Genomic DNA, 25,261 nt, shown 5'->3' with positions numbered 1-25,261 from the left:
TTTTATTGTAATTTCTTCTATGAGTCGCGTCAATGGATGTTCAAAACCATCTATATCTGACCGAAATTTCGTCATGCATCCAATGGACGGGGTGGATTTCCCCGAAAATGCTTATGTGGGGCTCACCGAGCATCACAGTGCCGGACGTGCGAAGGCTTACACACGTCCGCGAAAAGCTGACTTCCGGGCGGTTGTGGCCCACCATCTTCGATCAGATGGAAGATCTGATCCGTCCATCATATAGAACAGCCAAAAACATCCCAGGAGACGTTGATTTTATGGAAAAAATGTAAAGAATGAGGGACTTATGCAGGTACAGAAGTTTGCTGCGAAAAGGGCTTTCGCTGCGCATACGACAGCTTTCCAAACCCGATTTTCTCCATTCCAGCCACTCCAGCAGCTATAAGAAAGGATGCAAAACGTAGAGAAGAAGAGAGGAGAGCCAGGGAATAGATCCAGAGAAGAGAAAGAGAAGAGAAAGAGAAGAAAAGAGAAGAAGAGAGAGAGAGATGTTTTCCTTGTATCAATTTTATTTTTCTTTCTTTTTATTTGAATTCATGGATTGCTAATCTTCTAGCTAGGGCTGAGATGAAGCCCCTAATTTGAATAACCCTTGTTATGTGTTGATTTCATGTTGATTTAATTGATTTGTTTCTTTCTCTGGTGTACTTGACTGGAATTTTCGTACTTCTCCATGCTATGAGTTTAACCAAAATCTAGTTATGGATATTGTTTGGAATATTATTCTAGGCGCTTGTGTCTGACCATGAACAGGTTCCTATAGAGGAAGAAACAGGAATCTACATCTCTCCATGCCTGACCATGGATGGAAAGATGTGATCCATATGCTTTAAGGAATTATACATTCTGTGTGCCCGACCAAGGACATAGAGTGCGCTTTATTTATTTTTGATATCAATCTGAATTAGGGAGAATCAACAGGCAAAACAAGGTTTATGATAATTAGAGGTGGATTCGAAAGTCCTAGTCTTCTCTTTGATTGAATTTTCCTTATTGCTCTTAGTTATTTTTCCATTGATTTTTATTTAGTTTATTCAATTACTATCTCAAATATTTGTTGGATTAGTTAAGAAGAGTCTTAAATTTTGAATTGTGACAACTAGTCCTCGTGGGAACGATCTCGTAATACGTACCATATTTACATTTGATTCGTATACTTGCGAGTTTAAAATCATTTAAATCAGGTTGGTTTAAATAAAACATCAAGTTTTTGGCGCCGTTGCCGGGCACTATTTCGGTCCAATTGGATTTAGGATTCTCTCTTATCATAATTCATAGTCTTAGGTTTTTTTTTTTTTTTTACTAACTTTAGGTTAAATTTTTTTAGAAACTAACCTATTTCCTATTTTGTAGGGACCTGACATAAACTACTAATTTGGTGATCTCTTTCCAAATTTTTTTTTTTTTTAATTTCTATTTTTAGAATTAGGGTTTTATTCTTTAGAAATTTTCTATTTCTAGGCTTTCTTTTTTTTAGAAATTTCCTATTTTCTAATTTTAGATTTTGATTCTTCTTTCAAGTAACTTTCTATTTTCTAGTTTTAGAAATTTATTTATTTTTTCCTTTTTAGAAACTAACTTAGCTTTTATTTCTAAGATTAGAAACTTTCTTTTTTTAGAAATTAACCGTTGCTTAGGATTTTTTCTAGCATTATTTTAGGAAATTTAATTTATTTTTGTTTTCTTTTTGTTTACAGGAATTGAGGAAGGAAGCTGCTAAATAACATTGTCTTCAAAAGGAGGAGCTCTCAAATCTTCAGACATTCATCATCTCCTTTTCCCGGGTTCTTCCTTCCAATTCTCGTTTACATAGTTTTCTCTTGTTTTTAGGAATTCATAACTTTTTCCTTTAGTTTTATTCATCTTAGGTTGCATCTTAGTTTAGTTTTCTATCTTATATTAATAACATAGTTTATGCTAGGACGTAGGTCTCTGAACATAGAACTAGCACCTTTTGATCCTGAAATAGAAAGAACCTTTCGGAGAAGATTTAGAAACATCCTATTTGAAATGGCGGAAGAGAATGGAACTAAAGCTCTTAGAGATTATTCAGCTCCTGTCCAATTCAATGCGCCTTCATGTATAGTGTTGCCTGCCACCACGGCAGCACACTTTGAACTTAAACCTGGGGTCATACAATTGTTGCCCTCCTTTTATGGTTCAGATAAGGAGGATCCATATCATCATGTGAAAGAATTCTTAGACATTTGCTCCACCTTTAAGTTCCAAAACTTTTCAGACGATTCGATCCGTTTGCGCCTTTTTCCTTTCTCTTTGAAGGATAAGGCGAAAGCATGGTTGAATTCTCTAGGAGTTGGGTCTATCACTACATGGGACCAACTGTCTAAGAAGTTCTTAAACAAGTTCTTCCCGGTTCACAAAACTAATGCTCTCTGTAGAGAAATTACAAATTTCACACAAAAAGAGGGTGAGCACTTTCATGAATGTTGGGAAAGATGGAAGGATTTACTTCTTAAATGTCCACACCATGGTTTTGAAAAGTGGCAACAGGTTCAATACTTCTATGATGGTCTGACACCCCAAAACCACCGCATGGTTGATGCCACCAGTGGAGGGTCATTCATGACCAAAAGTGATGTCGAAGCTTGGAATTTCTTTGAAACCTTGTGTGAAAACTCCCAGCAATGGGACTATTCAAATAGAGGTGAAAGAAGTCTTCAACCACTGAAGAAAGGGGGTATATATGAGGTAGGAGTCACGCTAGATCTTTATGCCAAAATTGATAGCCTGACAAAGAAAGTGGATGCTTTAATGTTAAACAATGGACCTCCACAAACAACTCAAGTCGAGTCATGTGCCATATGTTCTAGTCTCGCCCATCCTACGCAATCTTGTCCATCTAGTTTAGTATTTCCAGAATTTCTCTCTGAACAAGTACATGCTATGAACACCTTTAAGAGAACTGAGAATGATCCTTACTCAAACACCTACAATCCAGGGTGGGCTAGGCATCCAAATTTTTCTTAGGCAAAAGGACCACAACAAGGAGGACCATCTGAAAACCCTCCTATGCAACCTTACTCCCAAGTTGGCAGTCAACAACCTCAGCAGTTCTCACAATATCAACAAGTGCCTCCACAATCTAGGAAACCATCTCTTGAGGATACACTCAATCTTTTTATGCAGAGTTCACTTCAATTTCAAAAAGACACCCAACATACTTTACTAGCTAACCAGCAGAGTTTACATGCAAATGCGCAATCCATTGCTAAGCTAGAAGTACAGCTGGGTCAACTTGCTGTCACATTGAGTGAGAGAGAGAAGGGCAAGTTCCCTAGTCAACCTGTGGTAAATCCAAAAGGACAGTATGAGATTGGCTCTAATTCAAACCAAGAACAATATCATGAGCAAGGCAAATCAATCATTACCCTTAGGTCCGGTAAACAGATCGAGAATAAAGTAGAGATGCTTAGGGAAGAATCAAAGTCCAATACGGAAGATCAAAATGAAATGGAAAGACATACTAGTGCATCCAAAGTCCAACAACACTCTGACTCTCCAGGAACCACTCATGTGCCGTCTTGTGTGCCTAAAGCACCTTTTCCTCAATGTCTGGCACCGGTTAAGAAAGGAAACAACTTTAATGAGATATTGGACATGTTTAAGCAAGTGCAAATCAACATCCCGTTGCTTGATGCTATCAAGCAAGTTCCTGCTTACGCTAAGTTTCTTAAAGATTTATGCACTCAAAAGCGTAAGATGAATGTTCATAAGAAGGTCTTCCTTGCGGAGCAACTCAGCTCTATGATTCAACACAACACCCCTCCTAAATTTAGGGAACCAGGAGCTCCTACCATTTCTTGTGTCATAGGAGAGCATAAGGTTCAGAAAGAGTTGCTTGATTTAGGGGCCAGTGTTAATTTGTTACCATATTCGGTCTATGAGCAGCTAGGACTTGGTGAGTTGAAACCAACTAAAATAACACTCCAACTAGCTGATAGATCTGTCAAGGTGCCCCGTGGTGTTATTGAGGATGTGCTAATCCAGGTTGACAAGTTTTATTTTTCAGTGGATTTCATCGTTCTAGATACTCAGCCTCTCCAGAATCCTACAAGTCAAATCCCGGTTATCTTAGGACGTCCATTCTTGACCACATCCAATGCAATCATAAATTGCAGGAATGGAGTTATGAAGTTGTCCTTTGATAACATGAAGATCAAGCTCAACGTTTTTAATGCTGGACAACAAATGTCAGACTCGGATGATATATTTGAAGTGAACATTGTTAAGAGTCTAGTGCATGACTCTTTCCTTGAAACTTCCGAAGATGCTCTTGAGACTTGTTTAGCACATTTTGGAAGAGATTTTGACATAGAAAGTTCCATCCAGGAAGTCAATGCATTGCTTGACTCTAATCCAGAAATGAATACAACAAAATGGAAAGCTAGAGTGGAACCTCTTCCACCTTCTGAGTCTAAACTGGTCCCGTCTATCGAGAAACCACCCGAAGTCGATCTTAAACAATTACCTGAAACTCTCAAGTATGCATTTTTAAGACCTTCTAAAACCCTGCCTGTCATCATAGCTGCTGACCTTAATAAAGAATAGGAGGGTAAGTTGCTTAATGTTCTTGGAGAACATAAGGCAGCTATTGGGTGGACAATAGCGGACATAAAGAGAATAAGCCCCTCGGTGTGTATGCATCGTATTCATCTTGAAGAGAATGCGAAAACATCGCGTGAAATGCAAAGGAGGCTTAACCCTAACATGAAAGAGGTCGTTCGGGCTGAGGTGCTAAAATTGTTAGATGTTGGTATCATTTACCCCATTTCAGATAGCACATGGGTCAGTCCAGTTCAAGTTGTTTCTAAAAAGTCTGGGATTACGGTGAAAAAGAATGAGGATAATGAGTTAGTACCAACGCGCATGACTACGGGTTGGCGAGTTTGTATTGATTACCGTAAACTGAACCTGGTCACAAGGAAGGATCACTTTCCTCTTCCTTTCATAGACCAGATGCTTGAGAGATTGGCAGGGCATAGCTATTATTGTTTCCTAGATGGTTATTCCGGGTATAATCAGATTCCCATTGCTCCCGATGATCAAGAGAAAACCACATTTACATGTCCTTTTAGCACATATGCCTATCGGCGTATGCCATTTGGATTGTGTAATGCGCCTGCGACCTTCCAACGATGCATGATGAGTATTTTTTCAGACATGGTTGAGCGTTTTCTTGAGATTTTCATGGATGATTTTTCAATTTTCAGCTCTTCATTTGATGAATGTTTATACCATCTATCTCTTGTCTTGGAAAGATGTGAAAAAATGAACCTGGTATTGAATTGGGAAAAGTGTCATTTTATGGTTCAAAAAGGGATTGTACTCGGGCATGTTATTTCAAGTAAAGGCATTGAAGTTGATAAAGCCAAGATTGATTTAATTTTTAGTCTTCCTCCACCCAGAACGGTTAAGGAGATTAGATCAATTTTAGGGCATGCGGGATTCTACAGGAGATTCATTAAGGATTTTAGCAAAATTTCTCGACCCTTATGCAATTTACTAACTAAAGATGTTGCTTTTGTCCTTAATGATGAGTGTCGGAAAGCTTTTGATAAGTTGAAGCATTTACTGACTTCTGCTCCAATCATCCAACCACCTAATTGGAGTTTACCTTTTGAGCTTATGTGTGATGCTTCGGATTATGCTGTTGGAGCCGTCCTAGGACAGAGATTGAACAAAATGCCTCATGTCATTTATTATGCTAGTAGGACTCTAAATGATGCACAGCTCAACTACTCTACCACTGAAAAAGAATTGTTGGCAGTGGTATTTGCTCTAGACAAATTCAGGTCGTATCTCATAGGGTCAAAGGTTATAGTGTTCTCAGATCATGCAGCATTGAAATATCTTCTCTCTAAAAAAGACGTTAAACCTCGATTGATTCGGTGGATTCTCTTGCTACAAGAATTCGATATTGAAATTCGGGATAAAAAGGGTTCCGAAAATGTGGTAGCCGACCATTTGTCTAGACTTGTCTTAGAGTCCACAGTGGATCCTTTGCCAGTGAATGAGTCTTTCCCTGATGAACAACTTCTAACTATTTCTCAATTACCTTGGTACGCGGACATTGTAAACTATCTTGTTACAGGTCAACTTCCTTCTCATTGGACTAAACAAGATAAATCCAAATTTCTTGCTAAGGTTAAACATTTCTTTTGGGATGACCCATACTTATTCAAAATTTGTCCTGATCAGATTATTAGGAGATGTGTGCCTGAGAGTGAGTTTCATAGTATAATCTCCTTTTGTCATGATCATGCCTGTGGTGGTCATTTTGGTTCAAAGAAAATAGTTGCGAAAGTCTTACAAAGTGGATTTTATTGGCCTACACTGTTTCGCGACACCCATGTCTTTTGCTCAACATGTGATAGATGCCAACGTACGGGTAATATTTCCCACAGGAACATGATGCCACTTACCAATATTCTCATTGTTGAAATATTTGATGTTTGGGGTATTGACTTCATGGGCCCATTTCCCCCGTCATTCGGTTATGTGTATATCCTTGTGGCCATCGATTATGTCTCTAAGTGGATTGAAGCAGTGCCATATAAAACGAATGATCACAAAGTTGTGGTCCATTTCTTAAAAGAGAATATCTTTTCTCGTTTTGGCACTCCTCGAGCTATTATAAGTGATGGGGGTACTCATTTTTGCAATAAACCGTTTGAATCTTTAATGAAGAAATATTCCATCACTCATAAAGTTGCAACGCCATATCATCCACAAACAAGTGGTCAAGTTGAGGTGTCAAATCAGGAGATTAAACAAATTTTAGAGAAAACGGTTCACCCCGATCGTAAGGATTGGTCGCAACGGTTGAATGATGCTCTTTGGGCATATCGTACGGCTTTCAAAACTCCGATTGGAATGTCTCTGTACAGGCTTGTATTTGGGAAAGCCTGTCACTTACCTGTGGAATTAGAACATCATGCTTATTGGGTCATTAAAACTTTTAATTTTGATTTGCACAAGGCCGGATCACACCGTAAACTTCAACTCAATGAGTTAGAGGAAATTCGAAATGAGGCATATGAGAATGCAAAAATTTATAAAGAGAAGACAAAATCTTCCATGACAAGTCGATTCTTCGCAAGACATTTGAACCGAACCAGAAAGTATTATTGTACAATTCCAGGTTACGCCTCTTTCCTGGAAAACTACGTTCGCGGTGGTATGGTCCTTATCGAGTCGTAAAAGTATTTCCTCATGGAGCAGTTGAGATTCAAAATCTAACAGACGGGAATATCTTCAAAGTAAATGGTCAATGGCTGAAACCATATTTAGATGATTTAGTGAACAAAGATGTGGAGGAAATTTATTTGGTGGACCCAGGTTATTAAGATTGATTAGTTCATGGTCCACTCTTGTCTGGCTGAAGACGTTAAACTTAGCGCTTCTGGGAGGCAACCCAGTTTTTCATTCCATTTCACTTTTCTCATTCATGAGTTCAATGTTTGTGGGTAGCATTGCTGCAAACCCTCACGAGACTACAACTCATCCACTAGGGGTAACCTAGGGGTTTAAAGGCTTGTTGCATACGCTAAATGCAATTGAGAGCACCTGCGAAAGTGGTATAGATAGGATTTTCTTTTTGCGTTTTTATCATGTTGCTTTTGTTGATTTCTCTCTTATGCTGGCTTGCTCTTACATGGATATTTTTTTTTGGAAAGCCTCTAGATTCTTTCATACATGTACTATTTGTCCATCACTCCTCTTTTATTTTCGTTGTCCCATATGCATTTCATGCTTATTTCTTTTACATTGAGGACAATGTAGATTTTAGGTTGGGGGTGGGCGATTAGATTACCTGCGATCAGATTACCTCATCAGTATTTTCTTGGTCTTGAGCACAAATTGTGAAAATTTTTAAAATTTTCTGGAATTTCTTATGCATCTGAAGTGATTGTGAAGGATAAGGGTGATTTTAACATTGCGAGGTATAGAATGTCGGTAATTTATAACTCTTGGATTCAGCCATCCGTTAGATTTCATAGTTAAGTTTAAATTGTTAACCCATGATTAGAACTTTTAAACATTGATTGAGTCATGATCTCACATATCACATCTCGGTTGCACATTAAGGTTCCGTTTCTTAGTAATCACTAAGCATGAAAGGAACTAGCCTGAAATTTTTAGCTTCGGTCTATAACTAAGAATTGAGAAAAAGCGTAAGTCATATAATCTTCACCATAGGTTTGCTCCCTATAGGTGTAGATTTGATTCCCTATGGTTGTCATTTGAAAAAGTTAGGCGACAAGTTTTCGCCATAGGTTTGCTCCCTATAGGTGAGGACTTGATTCCCCGCTTTAGCGTTACTATTCATAAAGAAAAGCAAAGGCTAGTAGAATGAAAAGTTAACCTATCAGGCAAGTGTTGGTTTCTGTTGCCATGCATTCCGTTGTTAATTACTAATGATATCATGAAATTGACAACTGGATCTCTTAATGATAATAAGCCGAGATTACACTATACACTCATGGAACTCAATGTTTAGAATATTCTAATTAATGGATTAATATTTTGAAATTGATTAGGAAGTTTACCGTGAGCTTGATTCTAGAAAGAAAAATTCTGTGCACCATTCATGAATCTTAGAATTCTCGCGCCTCGACGATCTGTTCACAAGTCACTCGGGTTCACAGGAATTGTCAAGTATTTCTAAAATTATTTTTCACATGTTTTGCTCGGGACTAGCAAAATGCTGGTTGGGGGTTGTGATGAGGGTCGAATATTACATATCAGACCCCAATTATTACCTGATTTTACGTATATGATAATGCTCAACGGAGTATTTTAATTATATTTTTGTTGCAGGATGAAATCAGGAGCGTTGATGGAAAAAGAGTACTACAAGCATGAATTTGACACTCCGAAGTCACCAAAGCAAGGGACGCACTCCAGAGAACTAAGACTGAAGAATTTACATGCCAGGGATCCGAGGAAATCAAGCCATTCACATTAAAGAGGCCCGAAATTGGTACAGAGTGCAAGATCACATGGTTCCCGCCATCCAATTGGCTCGAAACTCCATATATGGCCTGGAGGCTATATATAAATCGTACATATTAAATTTCAACCATTGGATATCTAGAGAAGTGGGCCAACGGACAAATCAGCCCATTAATCTTCAATTTTAGGCCCACCTACAATATGGATATACTTCAAAATTGACCCAGACGGTTTAAATATGGTGAGAAACAAGATGGATGGATTGGATTTCTTTAAAGAATCACAGTGGACCCCATATGTATAACGTGTGTACATAGTGCACATGTGCACTGCCCGGGCACCGAACGGACCTAAGTCGGTCAGCGCTGCTGACCCGACTTCCTTTTTCAAAAACGGCAGTTGCCGTTTCTGGCGCGTGTAACGGACGAAAAGTCCGTTTTTACGGACCGCTGTGGGCCCCACCGGTAGCACGTTTGTCTGATCCAAGCCGTTCATCGTGTAGACGGGTTCAAGAGCTACAAAACCATGTTTACAGTTTGTGCCCATATGTGCACACGTGTGAGATACAGAGGCCACAAGTGGACTGTCCTGTGACGTTCAAAATTGATTTTATTGTAATTTCTTCTATGGGTCGCGTCAATGGATGTTCAAAACCATCCATATCTGACCGAAATTTCGTCGTGCATCCAATGGACGGGGTGGATTTCCCCGAAAATGCTTATGTGGGGCCCACCGAGCATCACAGTGCAGGACGTGCGAAGGCTTACGCACGTCCATAAAAGCCGACTTCTGGGTGGTTGTGGCCCACCATCTTCGATCAGATGGAAGATCTGATCCGTCCATCATATAGAACAGCCAAAAACGTCCCAGGAGACGTTGATTTTATGGAAAAAATGCAAAGAATGAGGGACTTATGCAGGTACAGAAGTTTGCTGCGAAAAGGGCTTTCGCTGCGCATACGACAGCTTCTAAACCCGATTTTCTCCATTCCAGCCACTCCAGCAGCTATAAGAAAGGATACAAAACGTAGAGAAGAAGAAAGGAGAGCCAGGGAACAGATCCAGAGAAGAGAAAGAGAAGAGAAAGAGAAGAAAAGAGAAGAAAAGAGAAGAAGAGAGAGAGAGAGAGATGTTTTCCTTGTATCAATTTTATTTTTCTTTCTTTTTATTTGAATTCATGGATTGCTAATCTTCTAGCTAAGGCTGAGATGAAGCCCATAATTTGAATAACCCTTGTTATGTGTTGATTTCATGTTGATTTAATTGATTTTTTTCTTTCTCTGGTGTACTTGACTGGAATTTTCGTACTTCTCCATGCTATGAGTTTAACCAAAATCTAGTTATGGATATTGTTTGGAATATTATTCTAGGCGCTTGTGTCTGACCATGAACAGGTTCCTATAGAGGAAGAAACAGGAATCTACATCTCTCCATGCCTGACCATGGATGGAAAGATGTGATCCATATGCTTTAAGGAATTATACATTCTGTCTGCTCGACCAAGGACATAGAGTGCGCTTTATTTATTTTTGATATCAATCTGAATTAGGGAGAATCAACAGGTAAAACAAGGTTTATGATAATTAGAGGTGGATTCGAAAGTCCTAGTCTTCTCTTTGATTGAATTTTTCTTATTGCTCTTGGTTATTTTTCCATTGATTTTTATTTAGTTTATTCAATTACTATCTCAAATATTTGTTGGATTAGTTAAGAAGAGTCTTAAATTTTGAATTGTGACAACCAGTCCTCGTGGGAATGATCTCGTAATACGTACCATGTCTGATGCATGAGTATTGACCACGGTGTTTCCCATAATATATAGTTGGTGGAAGTCCACCATAGGGCGGGTATGCGAGGTCGGTTACTAGTGTCTGGTGCATGGTATCGACCACAGTGCTTCCCGAGATATACAGTTATAATTTGGTATGACAATATGATGATGATGTGTTTACGGATGCGTGTAATATGGTTATGGCTATAGTATGGGAGAAATGAAAATATGACTTGGTGATGCTTGTAGTATTGACTCGGAGTATTACTATGATGCATATGCATTGTATTAGCATTGACATCTTACCTTATGTCCTACACACTTTTCACCATACATGATTTCCTTGTGGCATATTTTTCTTACTTGCATGTAGGACACACTGCACACACGTGTGTACTTACTAGGCTTTTTGCCTAAGCTTCTTATTTCCCATTTTTTCAGGGCAAGAGTAGCTTGGAAGACTTAGCTTTCTCGATGCATTGTATCTATTTTTCGATTTGGCAATGTTGACGTCGTGTACCTTTTGGAAAGCATTGTACTTGTAACCATCAGGATTTATAATGGAGAGTGTTGATTGGTATTTTGATCATGGATCTTCATGCTCAGGTACTATTATATGTATATACGATAAAAAAAATTCAATCAGAAATCTTCCTTGTGGTGCGCCGAACTCAGGACTTAGTGTATGGAAGGAGGGTAGATTGTAAAGACCTCATCAATTCCGTACAGTTTCCATGCATATGTGCATGATGATCGATGCCCTTAGCTAGACCTAGATTGGCTATTCATAGTACATACCTGACTGACCGGAACCTGAAGACCTTGAAACCTATCTCATATCGACCGCCCCGTCGCCGCGATCGTGGAGGTACTACCCATGCGTTGGTATAATACTCCGTTAGTGAGATACGCCGTGAAGAATAATTAGTGTATCATGTGCACATGGCGCCATGAATCTCATTCCACACATGTGCACAACACATGCCATGCACACATGCACATGCCACACATGGGTGAGAGAATCTCTACCCATGTGTGTGATGTCACACACCCATACCTCTCCTCTCTCATGTGCATGAAAAGTCAACCTTTCTCCATACCATACACTATGCATGACATCATCACACCATGCCATCCCATGCTCCTTTAATCCAACATTAATTACAAAGCATGAATTAATTACCATAATCCTAGCCAAAGCTAATATTAATCACATTAGCCTCACTTAACCAAAAATTTATCCATTTCTTTATAAATACACCTCTATCCCTTAGCATTTCACCATTTTCATAGAGAGAGAGAAGAGTGATCTTGGTGGGTCATCAACTCCATCAATCCCATCCCTTCCATCCATCTCAACCATCAATTCCATCCCTTGCATCCATCTCAACAATCCATGTAATTCATTAAGTTGAGTACACCCACCCTACTCATTCTTATTTTGTTTTTGTTTTTGTTTTATTTTTGTATGGTGGAGATAATGTTGATCATAATGATGTGATTAATGGTGTGGATGTACAGGAGAATACATGTAAAAAGATGGTTAATAGTGGTGATGTTATTATGATAATGATGTGAATAATGGTGTGGATGTATGAGAGAAAATATACAACACTTCAATTGTTATAGGCTTTATGTGGGACCCATTGATAGTGGGTCCCACCAAAATTTTGTAGGCCATCCAAGCTGTCCAAAGTGTGGCCCATTGGGCTGGCCACATACTCACACATACACACATGTGACACACACCACATTTACAATAAATTAATAAATAAATAAATAAAAACAACAACAAAAAAGGGAAGAAAAGAGAATGCACGCTGGACGCTGCAGCAAGCAGCGTCCGGCTGCTTTTGAATAAAAGGGGCTGGGCTGTGGGTCCACAACGGGCCCCACCCATGATGTATATCTTTAATCCATGTCGTCCATCTGATTCCCCAGCTCATTTTAGGCATTGAACGGACAAATGAAGCCAATCCAAATCTTTGGTAGGCCACACCATCAAAAGGATTATTTTAATAGTAATAAACTATTAAGGCCCGCTATAACATTCCTGTACGTAAAAAAAAAAAATCAAATATTGGACTCATTAGGCCCATTACGAATCAGGGAACCTAGTAGGCAAAGTGGATCGTTGTGATGTCGGTGCCACCTATGAAAAACTATTGAAATAAAAAAAAAATGTATAGCAAAGGGCATCAACCCATTGTTGACGTCCAGCGTTCAGATGACGCTGGAGCTTGTAACGGGAAGGGAAATGAGCCCCCCCATAGACCCCACCTTGATGCTTGTCGAGCATCTACATCGTGCTTTTGATGAGTCCCCTTTAAAAATGGGATAGCCCCAAAAATCAGCCGTACACAGAACTCAGGTGGCCCACACCATCTAAAATCACGTGAAGACATGTTAAAACATATAAGAGCACTCATTGGGGCCCACCTAAAATTTGGATGCATCTGAGACTTGGATTGCCCAAACCCCCCCCCCCCCCCCCCAAGTCTGACACACACAATAGATGGACGGGATCTCTCAAGTAACCCACCTTGATGAGAAATATACAAAATTTAATAATAAAATAACATAAAAGAAAAGTGCATGGAGGAGGTTTTGTGGGGCTGATCATGGTCACACCATGATGTATGTGCTAAATCCACACCATTCATCCATCTTACTTGCCCCATTTATTGCATGGTCCCAAAAAATAGGCCGATTAAAAGTTCATGTAGGCCATGCCACTCGAACAGTGGGAATTGTACTCAAAATACTTATATTTTTCTGTGGCCCACCTTGGTGATAAAAGGTATATCTGGGCCATTCATCCACTCCTTCAGACCATTTTAAGTCATAAGTAAAAGAATGAGGCAGATCTGCGCCTTAGGTGGACCACACTATAAGAAACAGTGGGAATTAAAAATCCCTACTATTAAATCCTTTGTGTTCTACCGTGATGTGTAACTGCCACCAAGTTGGGTCGGTCATTAGACCATGGAGCCAACTCATTACATGTATTTTATATCCAAGTCATCCATCATTTAGACCATCCATGTGTTATAAGCCTCACCCAACATATGTACCTTACATCCATGTGATTCATCTAGTGGGTGATATCAACTATGATGTTGTTTGTTGTACAAACTGTTCGTGGGGTGGACCCCCCATGTCAATGGGACCTACAATTATACAAAATATAATAATAATAATAATAATAATAAGGAAAGGGAATTGCATGCTTACCAATGAAAACTTTCCTGGACATAATGAGATGCATGTGAAGCCCACCTAGGTGCATGTGTTGTATACCCACACTACCTATATTTTCCAGTCACTTGGGAAGTGAGCCCATGTCCTGTTCGTGGACACAAAATGAAGTAGAACTCAATTTTAGGTAGGCCACGCTGTAAGTAGAAACAGTGGTAACAACCATTGGAAATTCGTAGGCTCTAGTGTGCCCCTTATATGCGGGGATGCTTCCTTGACCATGGACTCTACCTTGTAGTATGATATAGATCCATGCCATTCATTGGTTTATCCTTATCATTTTAAGGTATGGTCCTATATACTAGTCAGATCGATCTCATGCCATGGGAGCAATATTGATCACTATCCACAGTTAAATATTTCCTAGAGCTGCAACAATGTTTGTGAGAAATCTATCCATCTTTCTTTTTAACTGATCATGGACCACCTAAGATACATGTTTTACCAGCCATTCATCTATTTTGATTAGATCATTTTAAAGTGTGGGGCTGCCTATATATTTACTGTAATCTATGTTGTTTTCATGGTGCCCATTGTAATAGTTATTCCTCATTTAGTCCGTCAGTTGGTAGGAATCATGTGGATCACTACACTATAGGAATTTGGGATCTTGGGTGGCCCAACTAGTAGTGTGGCTTGGCGGAATTTGTGTGGACCATCACATTTGAGTTCTTGATTTCTATAGCCATCTTACTATATGAAAATTGGGGCAATTGTGTGACTACTTATCTTGGTAGATTTATGATTGTTGTGGCCCTTAACCACATGATCACTGACGGGATAAATGATAACTATATTTGACAAAATTGTGCTGAATATGTAGCTTATAAATCTTGTAATCATGCATGACGTGAATAGCCGTGAATCATGTGGGTATGTGGGGAATGTGTGGCCCACCTATATGATCAAGTGGTGCTTTGGTGACTGATAAATTATGTGTAATTGTGGTACTGGCCACCTGACATAAAAATTTAGTAAAGTGGTTGCCCCATTATGCAAAATATGGTATAATAATAATAATAATAATAATAATAATAATAATAATAATAAGTAACTATCTCACCTTAAGTCCCTTATTATGACAAGTAGAGTAACATTTGTATGGCCACTCAACCATAAAGACTTCTGATAATGGAGTGGCCATAAGACCATGTGGGCATATGAGAATTTTGTGATTACTCAGACTCATGGACTATGCTGATGGTGTAACCTCTTCTATATGTGAACTTAGGGCGTGTGTCAGATTGATTATGTACCATACCTTGATGTGAGTATTGCATATTTCACCATTTATCCATTAGGCTAACTAATTCTAGAATACGATTCCAAAATAACCAAGATCTAATTCCTAAATAAGTCAGACAACATGAAATAGCGTAAATCAAACATATAACTTTCGAACACATGTGAACCCACTCAATGTACATATTTTATTGGCACTGTTCAATTGTTTTACCAACTAAACAATTCGATCATGAAGCTCGTTGTCATGTGCCATGTACATCTGAACTGTTCTTTCGTGTACTACCTTAATGAGTGTGAGTTACCTATACTATCTACTTGTTGGGACCCACCATAACGTTTGTGTGTTTACCAATCTGCTTGCATGACCACTTGGAAGTAGGACCGACCCACTACGTTTTATGAGACAAACCCACATTACCCAACCGTGACTAACTCTTATGTGTATATTATATACCAAGTCGTTCTACTTAGGGATCACTATATCTTATGAAGTTTACCTGTGCCTTCCAAACCATTGTAAAATTATTATGATAATTATTTATAAATCCAATCTACTAACAACCCACGTGAAGGTGAAGTCCACTACATTATATGAGTTTTGCCAGCACCATTCATCCTATAGCTCATTTATTATATGTTATGTCTAAGCCTTTCATCTCATAACCACTTGGTGCATGTACTTTGCGTCACCACTACTCATAAACCATAAGGCCCAGTTAGGGTATAACCATGTGGTCCCAATTGAAGAAAATCATATCAAGCCAAAGCCACTAATGGAATATCTATCTTGCGAAGGATATGATGTAACTCTTATTACAATCAATGCTTGTAATTATGATAGTTATGGATGATATTAGTGACATCAGTGATTGTGGTTAATAGAAGCATGTGATTTAATACTTGATTAATGTTGTTCCACTCCCTACCATGCTAAATTCATCTACTTAACCATGTTGATATTGATCATATTCATGTACTATGGAATGATGGTATGTGCAAGTGTACTTCAATACATTTGTTCATGTGTAAGACATGTCCTCTTCAGTTTAGTCACATGATCATGGATTGATATAGTTAATAGTGGCATATGATGATTATACATCATTTTTTCCTTAAAGGTTAAGCAGACCCTAAACTTAAGAAATTATATGCATACCACATGCACTTGAACGTATGCCTTCTCATGGTTGCTTGAATTCATGTATAATCATGACATACATGATAATCAAAATACCACAGTCGTACCGTATAACATGAGTTGGATCTTGACGATGAAATGTACATTTATGATGATGACTCGGGTTATTCCTGAAAATGAACGGGACACCGGAAGTGTGGAAGTAGTAGGGGATGATGTGCCCCTTGGGTTGAAAGTCCCTAAACCCCTATGCTAGCTAGGGTTGCCTCACCATTGGGCCGAGTGGATACATGGGTCATGGATTCGACTCCCACTGATGAGGTCGGGTTGAGAAGAGGTGGGTCCAACCTGCTTAAGGGCTGATGTGCAAATAGGGACCGGTTTGACTCGCCGTCAAGGAGAAGCGCGAATGAAGTCCGCTATTGGCATGCCGGGTGGAAGTCCACTGCAGGGCGGGTATGCGAGGTCGATTACTGGTGTCTGGTGCATGAGTATCGACCACGGTGTTTCCCATAATATACAGTCGGTGGAAGTCCACCACCGGGCAGGTATGCGAGGTCGGTTACTAGTGTTTGGTGTATGGTATCGACCACAGTGCTTTCCAAGATATACAGTTATGATATGGTATTACAATATGATGATGATGTGTTTACGGATGCGTGTAATATGGTTATGGCTATAGTATGGGAGAAATGAAAATATGACTTGGTGATGCTAGTGGTATTGACTCAGAGTATTACTATGATGCATATGTATTACATTGGCATTGGCATCTTACTTTACGTGCTACACTCTTTTCACCATACATGATTTCCTTGTGGCATATTTGTCTTTGTTGCATGTAGGACACTGCACACACGTGTGTACTCACTAGGCTTTTTGCCTAAGCTTCCTATTTCCCATTTTTTCAGGACAGGAGGAGCTTGGAAGACTTAGCTTTCTCGATGCATTGTATCTATTTTTCAATTTGGTAATGTTGACGTCGTGTACCTTTTGGAAAGCATTGTACTTGTAACCATCAGGATTTATAATGGAGAGTGTTAATTGGTATTTTGATCATGGATCTTCATGCTTAGGTACTATTATATGTATATACGATAAAAAAAATTCAATCAGAAATCTTCCTTGTGGTGCGTCGAACTCGGGACTTGGTGTATGGAAGTCGAGTGCCAAATTCAGGGCATCATGGAAGCTATCTGTTTCTGAATTTGGGGTGTGACAATTCATGCTCAAATGCATCATATGTATGCTTGGTATGAGGAGTGACTAATCATAGCATATTCCTTTGGGCAGATTGTTTATGGGCTCCCTGATAAGCGGAGTTGCCCTACATGTGCGCACGAACGTGCAAGATTTGCTGCATGACTGGTAGTGTGATTCATGCACTTCACATTTGTATGACATGATTACTGCATGCCCTAACGACATCGGGGTTGTGGCTTCCTCAGACACCAGAATACTATTTCCAACATCAAGGTATCATAGATGTCCCTAGGTGAAAATCTCTAAACCCGATGGTACCAGAGGATGACTCCAACGTCGAGACCGAGTGGATACATGAGCGCACGAGGGCCATATACCAGTAGGCCGCATCTGTCTGTTGGAAAGGAGTGTGACCTTATCTGCCTGAATGAGGGGACAATTTCTAGGTTGAGTTTGACCTGCTTGAGGAATGAGTCCGCTATCGACGAGCCGGGCCCGATATTGGCAGACGGATAGTGAAGTCTCTTCCACTCTCCCAGTTGTACATTCGGATAGGGACGACAAGCTGGTGTAGAGTGTACTAGACCCCGGTGATTATCCAAAATAAAAACTGTACTGATATTTGATGAGCTATATGAGGATTTGGATGAGGATGTCATGCTTGAGTTGCATCTCGCATCGCATGGTCTCGATATGGCCGATAACATTCATATCTTGCACCACATAGCCTTGGTATGATTGATTGCATTCATGTACTTATCAGCATGATTTCACATTACTCTGGCATTACATTCTAAGAACTTCATACTACACACACTTACACCACCCTCTAAGCTTTCTATAAGCTTATGCATGATTGATGTGCACAGGTGACGCTGGGACGCAGCCATAGTCTCGTCGCAGTTGGAGCATACAGTTGAGCTTCAGGAGTTTCTGTTATTATCACTATCTTGTATTTCCCTTCATACGCATTATACTCAAAGTTTTTTATTATAGTTGATTGTGTGATGGTGTTCTTGTGGTTATTATTTGTGGGTTATGCTTATGGTTATGCTCATTACGAATCAAATCATGTTTAAAATCCTCATTGTAGGATCCCAGGATCATAACCTGGTGTATGGGTGCCAGGAGCCGAGAATGGGGTACTATGGAGGCTGTTAGCAACGGATTCAGCGATCGAGAATTTTGTGAGCCCGGTTTTCGAGTTTGGGCCGTGACACATATTCACCAAACCACTTGATAGAAACAGGTTTTCCAAATTAAAATTGGATATTGGTATGTGTAATTCTTCTTGAAATGTTTATGATTACATGCTTGTACTATTGTGTATTTTTGTGTGATTTTATTTCATTTTAAAATTTGAGAAAAATAAAATATATATGCATTTTTGTGCTCTCACGACTGGTCGAGCACATACTCGACTAGTCGTGGTGCGCGAGCTAAACCCTTTTTTATGGTGAAAAAGCACTTTTTCTTCAAAATCTTCTTCTTCTTCTCAAGCCCCTTCTCCAACCCGTCGAACCCACCTTTGATTCTTGTAAGTGGTCCATTTTCGATTTTCTTTTGGATTTAGGCTCTTTTGGTCTCATCTTGCTTGAATCTTGCATTTATTTCAAGTTTTATTATGGTTTGTTGGGTTTTCTTCCTAAAAATCTATTGAGTTTAAAATCCTTAAATCCTTCCTTGCATTTTCTTATTTATTCTTGCAATGGAAGGTAGACTGAAGAAGAAAACTACTTGACCCAATTCAGAATGTTTCTCGAGTTTTCCAACTAGGTGCAAAAGTTGGAGTTCCACAACTATAAATAGGACTCCCTAGGATGTTCCTAGGCATCTTCTAGGATTTAAGGAGTAAAGCAAAATCTCAGAGAAGTCATCGCCAAGAGTTTTTCTTCATTTTCCTTAGTTGTCTATGGTTGGCTAAACCTCTTAGTTAGGGGTAAGAGGTGAAGCTTGTAGCATAATGGGATATTTTCTATTACTTTGATTCATGTTTAAGTTGAACTATCTTTGATTTTAGTTTAATATTTAAGAAATACTTTCAGTTTTTAATGGTTTATTGTGACTCAAATTACAATAGATCTATTATAGCTTTGAGTATGTTCTTTTCATGCATTGAGATTGTGAAATTAGGCAATCCTATTATTCACCATCATCCCATGGGCATGGTTGGGTGATGGAATCCTGCCTAAACTTCCCAATTCTCTTATGATTGGTTGTGGGATTGGTAAATCCTATTATGTGCCTTGTCTTCTGCGCTTGGTTTTAAAATAGAATCACTTCCAGTTCTCACACCTCTCATCCATTGAGAATTACGTCAAAGGAAGTTCAGATTTGGTTTTATTGAGATATCTTCCAACTAGATAAGATGAGACTCTGATTCCAGTTGTGTCCTTGAATTAAGCATAGATCTCCCTGATCACTACAAGTGGATCCTTAGAAACCCTAGTTACCACATTTGAATTTGTTAGTTTTAATCACTTTAATCACAATTACTCTCTAAATTATTTCAGATTTAGATTTACATGTTCTTTTAGTTTTAGTTCTAGTTACTTTCAGAAGACACGCAAGTTAGTCCCTATGGATTCGACCTAGGTCTCACCGAGATTATTACTATATCGCGACCCTACACTTGGGGTTGTGAACAAGTTTTTGGTGCCGTTGTCGGGGACTAACGGTTGCGTTTTTCTAAGATTAATTTGTTTTGGAATTAGTTTAAGATTAGGGTTTTTCTACTTTCTATTTTTAGGTTAGGTTTTTTCTGAATTATTTTAGAAATTAACTTAGCTTTCTATTTCTAGGTTTATAAACTTTCTTTTTCTATTTTTAAAAACTAATTTATTTTCTAATTCTAGGATAGAAACTTTCTTAATATATTTTTAGAAAGTAATTTCCTTTCGTTTTTCGATTTTAGAAACTAGGTTGCTTATATATATATATATATATATATATATATATATATATATATAGAAACTTTCCTAATTTATTTTTAGAAACTTTCCTAATTTGTTTTTAGAAACTTGATTGCTTTTTTTAGAAACTTTCTTAATTTGCTTTTAGAAACTTTCCTTTAAAAAAAAAATAATAATAATAATTTTAAGAAACTTTCCTATTTCGTTTTCAGAAACTAGGTTACTTTTTTAAAAAACTTTCCTAATTTGTTTTTAGAAACTTTCCTTTTTCATTTTTAGAAACTAGGTTTTTTTTTTTTTTTTTTTTTTTTAGAAACTTTCCTATTTCATTTTTAGAAACTAGGTTGCTTTTTTAGAAACTTTACTAAATTTTTTTTAGAAACTTTCATAATTTCTTTTTAGAAACTTTCCTTTTTCGTTTTTAGAAACAACGTTTTTTTTAGAAACTTTCTTTTTTAAGTTTTGGACACTAACTTATCTTTCTATTTCTACTTTTAGAAACTTTCTTATTTCTTTTTTAGAAACTAGTTTACTTTCTTTTTTTCTTTTTTAGAAACTAAGTTACTTTCTATTTTTAGAAACTTTCTATTTCTCTTTTTAGAAACTAATTCACTTTCCTTTTTCGTTTGCAGGATCCTAACTTAGAAACTTCTAATTTGGTAACGTCCTTCTAATTCTCTCTCTTTCTATTTCTAGATTTCTATTTCCCTTTTTCTTTTTTAGGTTTAAGTTAGATTCTGAAATTGAGAGCTGAGAGTGTTTCATGCCCAAGTAGGTCCGTGACAACACTCGACGTCTCTTACGTGAAAGCGGATTAGTTGAGGGGTTATCTACCCATCACAGGATTAGACACCACTCAAGTGTGAGACCCGACTCGAGTTCGCATGTGTGCATGTGTGTGTGTGAGTATGCACTATCCATTTTGGTCCCGCGGTCCTACCGGTCGAATTCCGGCAACCTGCGACCCTTAAATAGTGTTTACAGTCATCCTTGAGTTCGATCATGTAGACCCAACTCGGATTGACCCAAGACCTATGTCATTGCGACTGCATTGTCACCACGATTCCAATGCTGTGTCTCATGCATAAATCCGATATGTAGATCAAAAGTTGTGTACATTTCATTATATGACCATTGATCATGTGGCCCACTTAGGTGGAATGCAGGTGGACCACCATCACCCATGGCACAAGTCCCCATGCACACTACACACACACCACACAAATGCTATGGAAACACCACCCATCTCAACAAACACCACCCAAGCCTAGTCTAAAGGCCTAAATATTGTAATCTCCTCCCCCCCCCCCCCCTCATTTTCCTCCATTACTAGAATTTCCAGCAACCTCCCTTCCATCTTCCTCTCTTCTCCAGACCCTTCTCCCTCAAATCCCCTCCCATCTAACCTTCAACAATCCATCTCACCCATTGAAACATGTCCCTTGGAGAATGAAGAGTAGATTGATGTAACTTTGGAGTGGGATCCGTTAAGGTGGGTGCTCTTCTTGGCTTCATCTCTCTTTCTTCTTCTTTCCTTTCTTCCCTTCATTTTTTTACGTACATGGGAGCATGTAGGGCCCACCAATCCATGGTGGAGACCCTATATGGTTCCTAGGATGAAGGCCAAGGGCCTAGATCCTTCACAATCCATTCCATGGTGGGTCATTTTCCATGGACACACTATGATGATTTCCTCTTAATCCTTGCATCACATGGGCCACCTAGGCCTTTACATGCATGTAGGGAAGGGATTCCTACCATCCAGCAACTTATTTTGATGTATCTTGGCTTGCATGTAAGTGTATGATATAGTGATGGTGTGGATATGTGTGTGGGTGGCCCATTAGTGGCGGGACCTCCCACCTATGGCCGATCTTGCTCCTTCTCTCCCTCCTTTCCCTTATCTAATTCTGTATATTTTCTGATAATATGTGGCCCACCAAAGTAGGTCAGCAACATCCCAGGCCCCCAGTAAGATGAGACGTCTAAGCCCACCTTGATTGGACATCCAGGCCCAATCATACATGCATGGTTTGGATGGACTCTAAAATGGATTTTTATAGAGGCTTGAGAGCTCTGATGGGTTTGAAATTTTGTGAACCTATCAAGGTAGACCTCACATGAGGAAACAGGGCTATGGACCCCTTGATTTATTTACATGGGCTGAAATATGGACAGCCTATGTTGCTGTCCAGATTTCAGGCCCGGTTGGAACATGTATTTTGAGTTACTGTTTAGACCTATTTGCAGGATTTTTATCCCAAATTTATTTAGGTGTTTTGTAGTGTGTGGACCCCACTTTGATGTGGTATGGGGACCACACCCTATCTCCCATGATTGAGGCCTATGGGTTGGGCCAAAGATGGCTAACTGCCCAGAAATTTCTGAACAGCTCAACAATACAGTATGGAGGAAAACACTATATTCACCTGACTTTTTGGAAGAAGTGGGCCACTCCAGTGGACCCCACTTATTTTAAAGATGTAGGGCCACCTTTTCCCTCAATTTTCCAAGGGTTTGGGTGGGTCCAGGCCCACCCAATGTGGTCCCAAACATAGGGACAGATACAATTCCAGCAACAATCCACCCTGGACAAGTTGGAATTCTGAAATGTATTAAAATACTTTTAGGTGTCTAAAAATTATGAAAATTTACAGAGAGCTAGCCCACTCATTTTAGGACCCACTTACCAAATTTTAGGGCCAATGGACCCCTGTGCACACCGTGTCAAGGGCCGGACTAGCCCACCATGTTGGAACATCCAGGTCTGTCTGATTTTCTAGACAGACTGTTTTGTTTAAATTAATTAAAATACTTAGGAATATCCAAAAATTCTGAAATATTTTAGAGGTGTGTCCTATATACGGAAGTATCACCTTGAAAAATTTTAGACCCAACGGAAATTTAAGCTGACTGTGGTGCGGCCAGGAGTGGCCCATTAGGCAGGGATGCCCAGGCTAGGGCGTCCAGCCTGCTTCGTGGGCCCACCTTGATGTGTCGCATATCCCACCACCTATCTATGTGGGGTCCTTAGGGGATTGATCATCCTCCTTTTTGTTGGTATTCAATTGGGGCCCATTGGGTGAATTTTTAGGCCAGATACCCCAGGCCCATAGGGCTGCCTACACATGGGACATCCCTGCCTTAGGCTACTGCTAGGCTTGCATTCCAACGGCCAGGCCAATTTGATATATGTGTTGCATATCCTCTCTCATCTGGTGGGGCCCACAGTGATGTGTGTGGGCCATCAGAGATTAAATATACTAAGAAATACTTCTATGATTGAACTCCAACCAACCCAGAATTTGGGTGGGCTGGAATTTGGCATTTTGCCCAATAATTGTTGCCTATAAATGTTCTTTTGGGGCAATATGGCCCACTAGATTTGAGGAGTTAAGACAGCTATCTTACCATCTTAATTTAATTTTATTTCTTTGGGCTTAATTAGGGCATGATTAAAGGCCCATCCCAATTGGATTCTTCTTGGGCTAGTCTGTTAGTTAAGTATGAGCTTTATAGCCTTGGTTGGGTTAGAACTTTTGATAGGCCCATTGAACCCTTGGGTCTTATATTTACCATGCCATTGTGATGGGTCTTATGGGCCAAACACTCAAGTAGTTGGGCCCTTGTTTACCCACTATAATAAATCCATACTTGGGGCAAGATGTGAGGCTCAACTTACTTGTGTTAAAAATATAAAGATTTCCCATATGTTAGGATAATGGGCTGCCATTAGGCTCACCACAATGAGTAAACCCATGACCCTTATGGTTGGGCCCTAACCTTGCTTAAGGGCCCACCAGGTTGCCTATATATTGGGCTTAATGTATGGCCCACTATGCCACGGATGATTGGACCTTGGACTTTTCCTTACATACGTAGTGGGCTACCTTTTGGGACTTAGTTGAGGTTGAATGTCCTCCTTAGTGGCCCTAAGGTAAACCTATAAGGGCCCTAATAGGTGGTTGAAGGCCCACCTTGGGCCTGGCTAGGACCGTTCCTCCTTAGGATCATAATTCTCTTAGCTTATGGGCCTTCCCAAAGTACTGGGCCCCCACTAGAGGATTTCTCTTCTCCTTAAAACACCTATTTATGTGCCTAGACCTTATCCCTCTTAGGACGAAGGATTTTAGATTCTACAGGTAGCACACTTACATGACCCATACGCATCATTTGTGTGAATTAATTACATTTCATGGTGGTCATAAAGGGATGGAGTTTCTCCCCTTGTGCATGATCTATATGTGTGACTCATGCATTGGCATCACATTTTATGATGATACCACCCTTGCTTCATCAGGGCCTCGCCTCCACAGGGATATTCGTGGATGGCCATATGAGTGGACACCAGAAATATTACTTGAGCATACTGGGTGCATAGGATGCCCTTGGATAAAATTTTCAAAACTTCCATGGTACCAAGGATCTGCTCCAACGCCGTGACCGAGTGGAAACTATTAGCACACGAGAGCCTTATACCGTTAGGCCGCGACTCCCACTGTCATGTAGTTGGTTGGATAGGGGTGTGGCCTTACCTGCCTGGTGTGAGGAAGCATTGCTAGGCTGAGTCTGACCAGCTCGTAAATGGGTCTGCTACCTTAGGGCCTTGTTGGTGATAGGTTGTCCACAGGTGGGTAGTGAGGTCACTTACGCTCATTTGATTGTGCGGGGTCTATAGATGTAACGCCCTGAAATTCGGGGGTCGAGCATAACTCAGCTCCCGAGTTTCAAAACATCA

General features: G+C 39.5%; 1 non-coding gene across 1 annotated transcript; it reads right to left on the bottom strand.

The window, feature by feature from the left end:
• Window positions 1–2,409: 2,409 nt before the first annotated feature.
• LOC131241574 (small nucleolar RNA R71) lies at window positions 2,410–2,516 on the bottom strand. Its single transcript, XR_009169134.1, has one exon. It is a non-coding gene; the product is annotated as a small nucleolar RNA R71 (small nucleolar RNA).
• Between the last annotated feature and the right edge of the window lie 22,745 nt (window positions 2,517–25,261).

The sequence above is a fragment of the Magnolia sinica genome, chromosome 3 (genome assembly GCF_029962835.1).
Source record: "Magnolia sinica isolate HGM2019 chromosome 3, MsV1, whole genome shotgun sequence".
In the NCBI taxonomy this organism is placed as follows: Eukaryota; Viridiplantae; Streptophyta; class Magnoliopsida; order Magnoliales; family Magnoliaceae; genus Magnolia; species Magnolia sinica.
This window is presented reverse-complemented; position numbering and strand designations above follow the sequence as displayed.